We start from the raw sequence: 13,239 nt of genomic DNA, 5'->3' as shown, positions 1-13,239 counted from the left end.
CTGCCTGTCTCTGCTTCCCAAATGCTGGGATTAAAGGCATGCGCTGCCACGCCCGGCTATTTATTTATTTATTTATTTGTCTGAGTATGTGTGTATGGGGAGGGCTTACACCACAGCACTTATACAAAGGTCGGGGCAGCTTGCAAGAACTAGTCTCTCAGCTGGGTGTGGTTGGGCACACCTTTAATCCCAGCACTCAGGAGGCAGAGGCAGGGGAATAGCTGTGAGTTTGAGGCCAGCCTGGCCTATAAAGTGAATCCAGGACAGAGAAACTCTTTCTCAAAAGACAACACAAAACAAACACTGCTAAATATGGGGCTTGTGTCACTGAACTGTGATAAGCCAGCCTAAGAGGTCCGAGGTCTAGTCCCCAGCGCTACAAGAAAAAACAAAGCAAAACAAAACAAAATAAATAAAAACTAAAACTTTGCCGGGCATGGTGGTGCACACCTTTAATCCCAGCACTTGGGAGGCAGAGGCAGGTACATGGGTATGAGTTCGAGGCCAGCCTGGTCTACAAAAAGAGTCCAGGACAGCCAAGGCTACACAGAGAAACCCTGTCTAGAAAACCAAACCAAACCCACTAAACCACCTCAGCTAAGGAGGGTGGTGCCCGCCTGCCATCCCAACTTTTGCTCCTCTTAGCCTTTTGACTCAGCTCACGTCATCCTGAGTAGAGAGCAAGTCACACAGATTAAGTGACAGTTGTGAAAGACTAGGCAAGCAGATGCCTCGGCTGACGAGTTTTAATTGTTAATGTGAAAGGATTTAGATGCGGTGGAGACTGCAGGAGGCTTCTGTAGCACGCCTATGGGGCAGTGCACAGGGAGTCAGCTAACAGGAGACCCGCCCTGAATGCAGACAGCACTCATGCCAAAGGGAATTATTTGTTTGCTTGGTTGGTTGGTTGATTGGTTGGTTTTTTGAGACAGGGTTTCTCTGTGTAGCCTTGACTATCCTGGACTTACTTTGTAGACCAGGCTGGCCCCAAAAGGAATTAATGTGGACAACCAGCCCACCCGAGGCATTCTGTTCTCTGCTCCCTAGCAGCCTCTCTCTCACTGAAACTGAGCCTTCTGGAATGAGCCAAAATATGACATACCAAAGCCCAGTGGCTTTAGCTAAGGACCTGCAGGTATGGGTGTCACTTCTGTTTTCTTCAGAGCTGCGAAAGTCCCTGCTTTTACTCTGACCTTTCTCCTAATGTAGCAGATTCCCTGCAGAGGAGACTGGCGCCAGCCCTTATTTCTCAGCAGTCAGCCAAGAGACGCGGCATGACAACCTCAGCGCTGAGGCAGGAGAATCACGTGGTAGGAGCTAGCCTGGGCAACACAGCAGATTCTTACCACACACAGCCAGCGTCCAGAAAGCTTGTGTTTCTATTACATGCCAAGTGTCTTTAGTGCAAAGCAATGTTGGCGTTGTGTTGCGTGTGTGTGTGTGTGTGTGTGTGTGTGTGTGTGTGTGTGTGTGTGTGTGCCTTTGCCTGGTATGGGGTACATGTGTGTGCATGGTATACGTGTACATGTGTAAATGTGCATGTGGGCTCCAGACGACAACCTCAGGTGGTAATTCTTAGGGATGGCCTTCTCCAGCTCCAGGGGATTTGACTTCCTCTTCTGGCCTCCAGGAATATGAGGCTTGCATGTGGTATAAGCAACAGTCACACATGCTGGGCGTGGTGGTGCACGCCTTTAATCCCAGCACTCCGGAGGCAGAGGCAGGCAGATCGCTGTGAGTTCGAGGCCAGCCTGGTCTACAAAGTGAGTTCAGGACAGCCAAGGCTACACAGAGAGACCCTGTCTCGAAAAACAAGCAAACAAACAAACAAAAAGGTGTCCTACTCCTGCAATCTTAGGACATAGACGCTAGAGATAGTACCAGGGTTCAAGGCCAGCCTCTGCTACATAGTGCAAGGCCAGCCTGCCCTGTGTGTGTGTGTGTGTGTGTGTGTCTGTGTATATGTCTGTGTGTGTCTTGTCTGTCTCTGTGTGTGTGTCTGTCTGTGTAGATCCCTGTGGGTATCTGAGGCCAAAAGAGTGTCAGATCCCCGGAGCCCTGGGTTGCAGGGGCTCGTGAGCTACCTGAGATGGGTGTAGGAATTAAACTCCAATCCTTTGAAGAGCAGCCAGTGCTCTTAACTGCTGAACCATCTCTCCAGCCCCTAGACAAATTGTTTGAGATACTTATTTATGGTTAAAGATTTCAACCTATACAGGACACTTTTATGTTCATCTTTGTTTTTTCTCTTTTGTGGTTTTGAGACAATGTTATCTTAGCAGTTGGGGCCTCCTAAGGAAGAGCTCTGCAGCTCAAGAGGACACAGTCTCTGGCCTAGCTGATGCTGGGTCCAAAGAGGACCCCCTAATGGCGGTGCTGCTGACAATGTCTAAGCAGGACTTTGGCTGGACAAACAGAAGGATTGTTATTGAGTAAAGGCCTGCTGTGGGTCTCTGTTTACCGCAGCCTTCCTTAATCCAAACTCAAAGGTCAGCAACCTCAGGCAAGGGAACCTTGTCTCCAGGTCAACCCAAAAAGCCCGAATCAACTGAAAGACCTCTACCTTGTTGTTTCTTATAAAATCCACTTGCTTTTCTGCCATTTTTATCTTCTCTCTGTTCCCAACCTCCCCCCATAGCCTTGGCAGTTTGACGCCCCCAATAAAATAAGGCCTTGTTTTTACCCATGGAGTGGTCCAGTTCGGTGGGTTTCAGTGTACCCTGGCTTACAGCTACGGACCTAGTCAAGTTAGACAGGTCGACAGCTAGGTTGAAGGAGCACCCCTCCGAGTGGCTTTTCAACCATTAGTCTTGTAATGAGATAGTGTGCGGTCCCATGATCCCTATCTAAAAGCACAAGCCCTACTCTCTGCTGGCACACTCTGTTCTGCCCACCTCTCTAGTCCCTGACTCAGAGAGGAATAGCTCTCCCCTTCCTTCTCTCTTGTCTTTTTCCTTCAGATGCAGGGCACACCTCAGTATGCCTTCCCTGGGTTTTTCCACTCCTTCTCCAATGTTCCCCTTCATTGTGTGGCTGTGTGACTTGTATGGGTATGTGGCTTGTGTGGTTGTGTGGCTGTGTGGCTATGTGGCTTGTGTGGCTGTGTGGCTATGTGGCTTGTGTGGCTATGTGGCTTGTGTGGCTGTGTGGCTATGTGGCTTGTGTGGCTGTGTGGCTATGTGGCTTGTGTGGCTGTGTGGCTATGTGGCTTGTGTGGCTGTGTGGCTATGTGGCTTGTATGGCTGTGTGGCTGTGTGGCTATGTGGCTTGTGTGGCTGTGTGGCTATGTGGCTTGTGTGGCTGTGTGGCTATGTGGCTTGTGTGGCTATGTGGCTTGTGTGGCTGTGTGGCTATGTGGCTTGTGTGGCTGTGTGGCTATGTGGCTTGGGTGGCTATGTGGCTTGTGTGGCTGTGTGGCTATGTGGCTTGTGTGGCTGTGTGGCTATGTGGCTTGTGTGGCTGTGTGGCTATGTGGCTTGTGTGGCTATGTGGCTTGTGTGGCTGTGTGGCTATGTGGCTTGTGTGGCTGTGTGGCTATGTGGCTTGGGTGGCTATGTGGCTTGTGTGGCTGTGTGGCTATGTGTCTTGGGTGCCTATGTGGCTTGTGTGGCTGTGTGGCTATGTGGCTTGGGTGGCTATGTGGCTTGTGTGGCTGTGTCTTCTTGGTAGTTGACCTCCTGCAGCTAACTAGAACAGCCTTTCTCTTTGTCTTTCCCATCTTCCTCCTCTAGGGCAGCTGCTAGGACATAAAGTTTGCCTCCCTGGTGTTTTCTTTTCTTTCATTTCTTTCTTTCTTTCTTTTTTCCAGGACAAGGTTTTCTGTGTAACAGCTCTAGCTGTCCTGAAACTCTCTCTGTAGACCATACTGGCCTCAAACTCACAGAGATCCTCCTGCCTCTGCTTCTCGAGTGCTGGAATTTAAGGCGTGCACCACCACTGCCCAGCTTCTTTCTTTTTTGTTTTCGGTTTGTTTGTTTGTTTGTTTGTTTTGAGACAGGGTTTCTGTGTGTCACTCTGGATGTCCTGGACTCACTTTGCAGACAAGGCTGGCCTCAAACTCACAACAATCCACCTGCCTCTGCCTCCCGAGTGCTGGGATTAAAGGTGTGCACCACCACTCCTGGCTCTGTTATTCTTTTTTTGTTGTTGTTGTTGTTTTTTTTTTTTTGGTTTTTCGAGACAGGGTTTCTCTGTGTAGCCTTGGCCATCCTGGACTCACTTTGTAGACCAGGCTGGCCTCGAACTCACAGCGATCCGCCTGCCTCTGCTTCCCGAGTGCTGGGATTAAAGGCATGCGCCACCACGCCCGGCTCATATTCTTTTTATTAATAATACTAAGGCCAGACATGTAGGAGCACACTTTTCATTTCAGCACTGGGAGGCAGAGGTCAGAGGATCTCTAAGAGATTGAGGCCAGCCTGGTCTACATAGCAAGTTCGAGGACAGCCAGGGCTACATAAAGAGACCCTGTCTCAGAAAAACCCAAACTACTCCTACTCCTCTTTACCTCTATTTCCCCAACATTTATTTATGTTTTTCATTTGGGTTTTTTGTTTGTTTGGTTTTTGGTTTTTTTGAGACAAGGTTTCTCTGCAGCCCTGGCTATCCTGGACTTGCTTTTGTAGACCAGGCTGGCCTTGAACTCAGAGATCCACCTGCCTCTATCTCCAAGGTGCTGGGATTAAAGGCATGCACCACCACAGCTGGCTTTCTTTCAATTAAAAAAAAAAATTAGTTTATTCACATTACATCCCTGTTTTTCATTTTTCACATTTTTTCTTTCCTTTTTCCTTTTTTTTTTTTTTTTTTTTTTTAGGGTAGTAGTGGTGGTGGAGATTGAGACAGAGTCTCAAGGAGCCCAGGAAGGCCTTGAAATCCTCCTCTCCTTGCCTTCACCCCCCAAGTGCCGTACCTAGCTCATTGAATTTCTTCAAAATTTTAGAAAAGGCAATTTTTTTTTTTTTTGGTTTCTTGAGACAGGGTAGAAAAGGCAATTTAACTGACAGTGCCAAATAATGTTATCTGTCCTTTTTTTGTTGCTCTTGTTCTGTGGGGTTTGTTTCTGCTTTTAAGATAAGGTTTCTTCCTGGGCTGCTCTTGAATTGACTTTGTATCCAAGGCTGGCCTCAAATCCTTAGCCTCCTCCCTCAGCCTTGGGTGTCCAGGGTTTCCTCACGTGGGCTCCTGGCTCTTATCTGTTTTTATTGAATCCACTTCAAGTTTTATTATCTGAAAGGCCTTTAGGGTTGCTTCCCTCCTCAGACCTTCTTTGTGGGCAAAAATAGCTGCAACATTTATGAGATAAAACAAAACAAAACACCCTGGCATGATGATGCATGCCTGTTATCCCAGCCCTCAGGGGTCTGAGACAGGGACCCAGAGTTTGAGGCTAGTCTTGGTTATAAACGAAGACCTTGTCTCCAAACACAGACAAACAAAACCACAGAGGGATACAAACCAGTAGAGATACGAGTAAAATATCCCATAGCTGCGGAATAAAGTAAAACAAGCCCCCTCTACAGCAGCCTCCTCACTGGGAACTTAGAACGCAGGGTTAGCCGACAGGAGTGGGTGGCCTGGGGACCTAACCCCAGAAGAGGGCAGCCAAGAGCTGCCTGAACGGGTTGAGAAAAGCCTCAGCTGAGTCACGCGTGATCAGGGGAGGGCTCCTAGCCCATCAGGGACAATCCTAGAAAGACCAGTTTGGGGTCTGAAGAAGTCACATCTGGCTAAAGGAGGAGTAAGAAGTTAGCAGAGGAAGTGAGGCAGGAACCCAGCTCGTGTGACAATAAGGAGAAGCTGAAACCATTGTTGAGTGTCCAATGCGTGCTTGTGAGTGTGTGTGTGTGTGTGTGTGTGTGTGTGTGTGTGTGTGTGTGTGTGTGTGTAGTCAGACGACAACTTACAGGAAAGGTGACGCAGCAGTTAAGAGGCTGCTCTTCCCCAGGACCAGGGTTCAACTCTCAGCATCCAAAGGGTGCCTCACAACTGTCCTTAACTCCACTACCTGGGGGTCCGAAGCTATGTTCCTGCCTCTGCAGATATCAGGCAAACGAGTGGTACACAGACATACATGCAGGCAAACACTCATACAAATAAAAGGAAAAGTTAAAAAAAAAAAAAAAAAAAAAAGGAAGAAGAAGAGATGAGGAGATGGCTCAGAGGTTAAGAGCACTGGCTGTTCTTCCAAAAGTCCTGAGTTCAATTCCTAGCAACCACATGGTGGCTCACAACCATCTAGTGTGAGATCTGGTTCCTCCTTCTGGCATGCAAGCACATGTGCAGGAAGAATACTGAATAAATAATAAATAAATAAAAATCTTTTTTAAAAAAAGAAAGAAAGGGGCACATGCCTTTAATCCCAGCACTCGGGAGGCAGAGGCAGGCGGATCACTGTGAGTTCAAGGCCAGCCTGTTTTACAGAGCAAGTCCAGGACAGTCAAGGCTACACAGAGAAACCCTGTCTCGAGGAAAAAGAAAGTAAGGAAAGGAAAGAAGAAAGGAGAGAGAGACAGAGACAAAGAGACAGACAGACAGACAGACAGACACACACACACACACACACAGAGAGAGAGAGAGAGAGAGAGAGAGAGAGAGTCTGGAACTCCAGTTTCAGAGCACCCAGTGCTTTCTTCTGGCTTCCATGGGTACCAGGCATGCAAATGCTCCACAGACACACACACAGGCAAAACACCTGTGCACATAAAATACAATAAAATGAAAAAGAAAAAGAAAACCCCTAGGGCAGCAAGCTGTAAATCTTAGCAGCTGCTTGAAGGAGGAAAATTGAAATAAGAGAGAGAAATGGACCTGGCATTTGAGTTAAGCAGCAATGGAGCGCAGCCTCGCGGTGTAAACGCAGCTGCAGGGCGGGGACGGGAGCCTTAGAGAAGGGGTAAAGAAGCCACGGAGTCAGGGAAAGCACACCTAAGCTCTGGCCAGAGCCAAAGAGAAAACGGCAGAAGAGAAGAACCAGGAAAAGGCGCCATTCTCCAAGTCAGTACCTCGAAAGACAGACAGACAGACACACAGGCAGACACACAGATAGACACACAGACAGACACACAGAGCAGAAGCTCAAGGTGGTTTTGGACAGATTGTAGTGGGGGTGGGAATTCTGGGAAAGAACAGTACATTATCTCATTAAGGGCTAGTGATTCCTTCCATCTCTGTAGCATAGCTTAGGGTGCACCTGACTTCCTGCGAGGCGGTCCTGTGGCACAGGTGACTGACATGCCAAACTCAATTAATGCATTAATTCTGTTTTTATTGTTTGACTTTTCTGGGTTTTTTTGTTTTGTTTTGTGTTTTCTTTTTGGGTTTTTTGGGTTGTTGCTTGTTTTTCCTTTTTTTATTTCTTTTTGTTTTGGATTTTGGGGAGTGGGGTTTCAAGACAGGGTTTCTCTGTGTTGCCCTAACTGTCCTGGACTCACTTTGTAGAACAGGCTGACCTAGAACTCAAGAGATCTGCCTGCCTCTGCCTCCCAAGTGCTGGGATTAAAGGCATGCGCCACCATGCCTAGCATGTTTGTTTTGTTTTTCTTTGGTTCTGTTTTTGTTTGTTTGTTTGTTTTGAGACAGGGTTTCTTTGTTACACAGAGCTCTGGTTATCCTAGATTCTTTTTGTAGATCAGGTTGGCCTCGAACTCACAGAAATCTGCCTGCCTCTGCCTCCCTGAGTGCTGGGATTAAAGGCATTTACCACCACACCCGGCTGGCTGTTTTCTTTCTTTCTTTCTTTCTTTTTTGGTTTTCCGAGACAGGGTTTCTCTGTGTGTAGCCTTGGCCATCGTGGACTCACTTTGTAGACCAGGCTGGCCTCAAACTCACAGCAATCCGCCTGCCTCTGCCTCCCGAGTGCTGGAATTAAAGGCGTGTGCCACCACGCCCGGCTGTAAAGACATATTTTTTATGTGTACAATGTTGTATCCCTGAACACCATAAGAAGGCACCAGATTTAAAAAAACAAAGAAGGCACCAGATCTCATTATAGATGGTGTGAGTCACCCTGTGGTTGCTGGGAATTAAACTCAGGACCTTTGGAAGAGTAGACAGTGCTCTTAACCTCTGAGCCATCTCCTTTTTCAGAGTTGTTTTGAGACAGGGTTTCTGCGGTGTGTAGGCCTGGCTGTCCTGGACTTGCTTTGTAGACCAGGCTGGCTTTGAACTCACAGAGATCTGTCTGCCTCTGCCTCCTGAGTGCTGGGTTTAAAGGCATGTGCCAAGTCTGGCCCAGGATGAAATCTTAAGAGATGAGACAGTGGCATGTCTCCACCTATAGGCTGATTGCATTCTTTACTGTAACTCACCTATGATGTCACGACAGTCCCAGAGAGATGGGGCCAAGCAACCATGGCCCGAAGCCTCTGAAACAGTAATCCAATCCTTGCACCCGTGACATGGAAACAGAAACATCAACACAGTCTCCTCCCCGGTGTTTGTTTTGAATATGCCTCGTTCCTTAGGACCTGGATCTGTCTAAGTTGGAAGCCCCCAACCAGCACCCACCGCGTTACTCTACACAGTTGACCTTCAGATGTGAACCCCTGGCCTCAGAGGCCCTACTCTCCAGTTTGTGCTTTTCATGGTAACTTACACAAGTGTGAGTCTCACTTGTTCTACCTACCTGGTACATTGAAGGTGTGTGTGTGTGTGTGTGTGTGTGTGTATGTGTGTGTGTGTATGTGTGTATGTGTGTGTGTGTGTGTGTATGTGTGTGTGTATGTGTGTGTGTGTATGTGTGTGTGTATGTGTGTGTGTGTGTATGTGTGTGTGTGTGTATGTGTGTGTGTGTGTTGGGGTCCAACTTAGGCTCTTCCGAAAGCTTTATAATTGAGCCCTAACCCCAGTCCACTAGCCAGCCGGAAGCTGTCAATCACAATGTCTGTTGGAGAAGTGTGCATAGAGACTGAGAAATAAAAGCTTTTTTGTCTTATTGAATATTTGGATGGGTTTGAATATGTAAACATGGATCTGGACTTTAGCTGGGAAATTGGCTCCAGTAGAAACTACTGTTTTATATAAGGAATAAGAATGTGTATTTGAGCGGGGCGTGGTGGCGCATGGCTTTAATTCCAACACTCCGGAGGCAGAGGCAGGCGGATCACTGTGAGTTCGAGGCCAGCCTGGTCTACAAAGTGAGTCCATGATGGCCGAGGCTACACAGAGAAACCCTGTCTCAAAAAACAAAACAAAAAAAACAAAACAACAAAAAAAGAATGTGTATTTGACACTAGTCCAGGACAGACAGGGCTACATAGAGAAAGCCTGTCTCAAAGAGCCAAGAAAAAAAAAAAAGAAAGAAAGAAAAGAAGAAGAAGAAGGAGAAGAAGAAGAAAAAGAAGAAGGAGAATAATTTGTATTTGAAAGACTTGGCTCAGTGCTAGAACCATGACCCAGCATACACAAGGCCTAGGATTTGATTCCCAGAATGACAGTTAAAAATAATAAAAATGAGGCAGGTGGGGTGGTGCACGCTTTTAATCCCAGCACTTAGGAGGCAGAGGCAGGCGGATTGCTGTGAGTTCGAGGCCAGCCTGGTCTACAAAGTGAATCTAGAACAGCCAAGGCCACCCAGAGATACACTGTCTCAAAAAATGATATAACAATAATAATTAATAATAATAATAATAATAGACTTTAGGGACAGTGACATAACACAATGGATAAAAAGTACTTATTATGTTTTGTTTTGTTTTGTTTTTTGAGACAGGGTTTCTCTGTGTAGCCTTGGCTGTCCTGGACTCACTTTGTAGACCAGGCTGGCCTCAAACTCACAGCGATCCGCCTGCCTCTGCCTCCCAAGTGCTGGGATTAAAGGCGTGGCCCACCACGCCCAGCTAAAAAGTACTTTTTAAATGACATGAAGATGTGTATCAGTGGTTAAGAGTGCATGCTGCTCTTGCAGAGGACCTGAGTTTGGTTCCTAGCACCCTGCCAGGTGCCTCAGCACTGCCTGTAACTCCAGCAGCATGAGATCTGATGCCTTCCTCCTGACGTCATTGGCACCAGTGCTCACATATGTATGTACCTCATGCACCTTTCCAACATAAATGCACATAATTAGAAAGAGAATCTAAAAAAAAAAAAAAAAAAAAAAAAAAAAAACAGAAACCTTTAAGAAGGTGCTTTAAAAATCAATTTTAAGGCCTGGAGAGATGGCTCAGAGGTTAAGAGCACTGGCTGCTCTTCCAGAGGTCCTGAGTTCAATTCCCAGCACCCACATGGTGGCTCACAACCATCTGTAATGAGATCTGGTGCCCTCTTCTGGCCTGATGGCGCACATGCAGGCACAGATAACTGTGCCCCAGTGCTTAAGGTAAGCTGTCCATGTAGTTCTGGTCCTGCCATTTTATCTTCATATACAGAAGAGTCTCAATACGGACTGTGCTGTCTATGACAGCATAGAATTCACTTTTCTCAACTAGAGACCAAACTTCCTAAAAAGACTAAAATATCCCTGGGAAAGAAAAAGACTAAAAAATATCACCAGGAAATGAAAAGTGATGGAAGCAGAAGCAGACAGATCTCTGTGAGTTGGAGGCCAGCCTGGGCTACAAAGCAAGTCCTGGACAGTCAAGGATACACAGAGAAACCCTGTCTCGAAACAAACAAACAACAAACAAAAAAGAAATGAAAAGTGATGAATATTTTCCACTCACTAAGATAAGAACTTAATAAATTGATAACTGTGCTGGAGAGATGGCTCAGAAGTGATGGCTCATAGCTAGCTATCGTGAGATCTGGTACCCCCTTCTGAGTGCAGATAGAACATTATCGTCATAATAAATAAATAAGTAAATCTTTTTTTAAAAAAAAAAGAAAGAAAGAAACTGAGCTGGGCGTGGTGGTGCACGCCTTTGATCCCAGCACTTGGCAAACAGAGGCAGGAGAATCTCTCTGAGTTAGAGGCCAGCATGATTTAAAAAGAAGTTCAGGAACAGCCAGGGTTACACAGGGAAACCCTGCTTCAAACTCACAGAGATCCCCCTACCTCTACCTCCCAAGTGCTGGTATGTGAGCTCCCTTCTGGACTCAGGCTGACTTTCCAATATGACATTTAAAAAAAATCCACAAAACTTAATTGGGCTGGAGAGATGACTCAAAGGTTAGGAGCACTGACTGCTCTTCCGGAGGTCCTGAGTTCAATTCCCAGCAACCACATGGTGGCTCACAACCATCTATAACATGATCTGATGCCCTCTTCTGGCCTGCAGGTGTATATGCAGGCAGAGCACTGTATACATAATAATAAATAATAATAATAATTTTTTTTTTTTTTGGTTTTTCAAGACAGGGTTTCTCTGTGTAGCCTTGGCTGTCCTAGACTCACTTTGTAGACCAGGCTGGCCTCGAACTCACAGCGATCCGCCTGCCTCTGCCTCCCGAGTGCTGGGATTAAAGGCGTGTGCCACCACCGCCCGGCTAAATAATTAAATCTTTAAAAGAAAACTTTTTGGGGGTGGAGAGATAGTTCAGCTGTTAGGAGCATGGGCTGTTCTTCCAGAGGATCCCTGTTCGACTCCCAGCACCCACAAGGTAGTTCATAACTGTCTGTAACTTCAGTTCCAGGGGACTTGAAATCCCTCATAACATACATACAGGCAAAACAATGATGCACATAAAATAATAAATAAGCTGGGCGTGGTGGCGCAGGCCTTTAATCCCAGCACTCAGGAGGCAGAGGCAGGCGGATCACTGTGAGTTCGAGGCCAGCCTGGTCTACAAAGCAAGTCCAGGACAGCCAAGGCTACACAGAGAAATCCAGACTCAAAAATAAAATAAAATAATAAGTAAATAAATCTTTTTTGGTATGTGTGGTTTTTCAAGAGAGGGTCTTTCTGTGTAGCCTTTGCTGTCTTGGTCTCCCTTTGTAGACCAGACTTGCCTCAAACTCACAGCGATCTGCCTGCCTGGGATTAAAGGCATGTGCCACCATGCCCGGCTTATAAATTAATCTTTTTTTGGTTTTTTGAGACAGGGCTTCTGTTATCTTGGCCATCTTGAACTCGCTTTGTAGACCAGACTGGCCTGGAACTCACAGAGATCTGCCTGCCTCTGCCTCCAGAGTGCTGGGATTAAAGGGATGTGCCACCAAGTCTGGTGGAAGATTTTTTTTTCTTTTTTTTTTTAAATAGTGGTATTATGTATACAGTGCTCTGCCTGCAAGTACACCTGCAGGCCTGAAGAGGGCACTAGAACACACATTGCAGATGGTTTTGAGCCAACATGTGGTTGCTGGGAATAGAATTCAGGACTTCTGGAAAAGCAGTCAGTGCTCTTAACCTCTGAACCATCTCTCCAGGCCAGATTTTTTTTTTTTTTACTAAAAAACTTGAAGTCTGAACTGCCTTTTGCGTCACTGTGGCTGATTGCAATGGTGAGTACAGTGGCCGGCGCGCTCAGTCATCCCCGCAAACATGAAGTCAGAGAAATCTATGACCCTTCGACCAACAAATTATAGCTTCACATTCCCAAGCTCAGCCGGGCGGTGGTGGCGCACGCCTTTAATCCCAGCACTCGGGAGCCAGAGACAGGAGGATCTTTGTGAGTTCGAGCCCAGCCTGGTCTACAAAGCGAGTCCAGGACAGCCAAGGCTACACAGAGAAATCCTGTCTCAAAAAACGAAAAACAAAAACAAAAAGCAAACAAACAAAGAAAAATTCCTGAGCTCAGACCTCAGACTGTCAGCGGCTTCTGCTTCCACTCATGGGAACCCAAACCTGCCGTGTGAGTAGTCTGGCTGCCTCACTGGAGAAACCAGTTGGACTTCCAGTCACACCGCGGCTGCAGCTGCCAGGGAACCCCAAGACCAGTGGAACCACCCGACCTAGAACAGCCCAGAACACAGACCTGCGAGTAAATTGTTCTGCAGGAAATTTGTCACGCAGTCATCTATAATTAAAATTCCACTCATGAATTCCTGTGAGGCAGGAATCATTTCTATTCCGGGTTGACGGAGGAGACGCCGAACCTCACACTGGTTAAGTGACGTACCCAAGGGTCACAGGAGCGTCAACAGCTGATCAGGATTTGAAACCAGGTGTGTCCGACTCTAGACAATCAACCCACACTCAACCTTAAGCTATTTGTCTCCGAAAAGGCAACTCATACCCATTTTCCACCCAGAGCAAATTAGCTGGTAGAGAAAAAAGAAATCCTATGATGCTTCTAAGAGACTTAGGAATCCAAACAAAATGTCAGAAGCATAATTAAATCTGGATTTCATGTTGGTTAGGG

Source organism: Acomys russatus, chromosome 30 (genome assembly GCF_903995435.1).
Source record: "Acomys russatus chromosome 30, mAcoRus1.1, whole genome shotgun sequence".
In the NCBI taxonomy this organism is placed as follows: Eukaryota; Metazoa; Chordata; class Mammalia; order Rodentia; family Muridae; genus Acomys; species Acomys russatus.
This window is presented reverse-complemented; position numbering follows the sequence as displayed.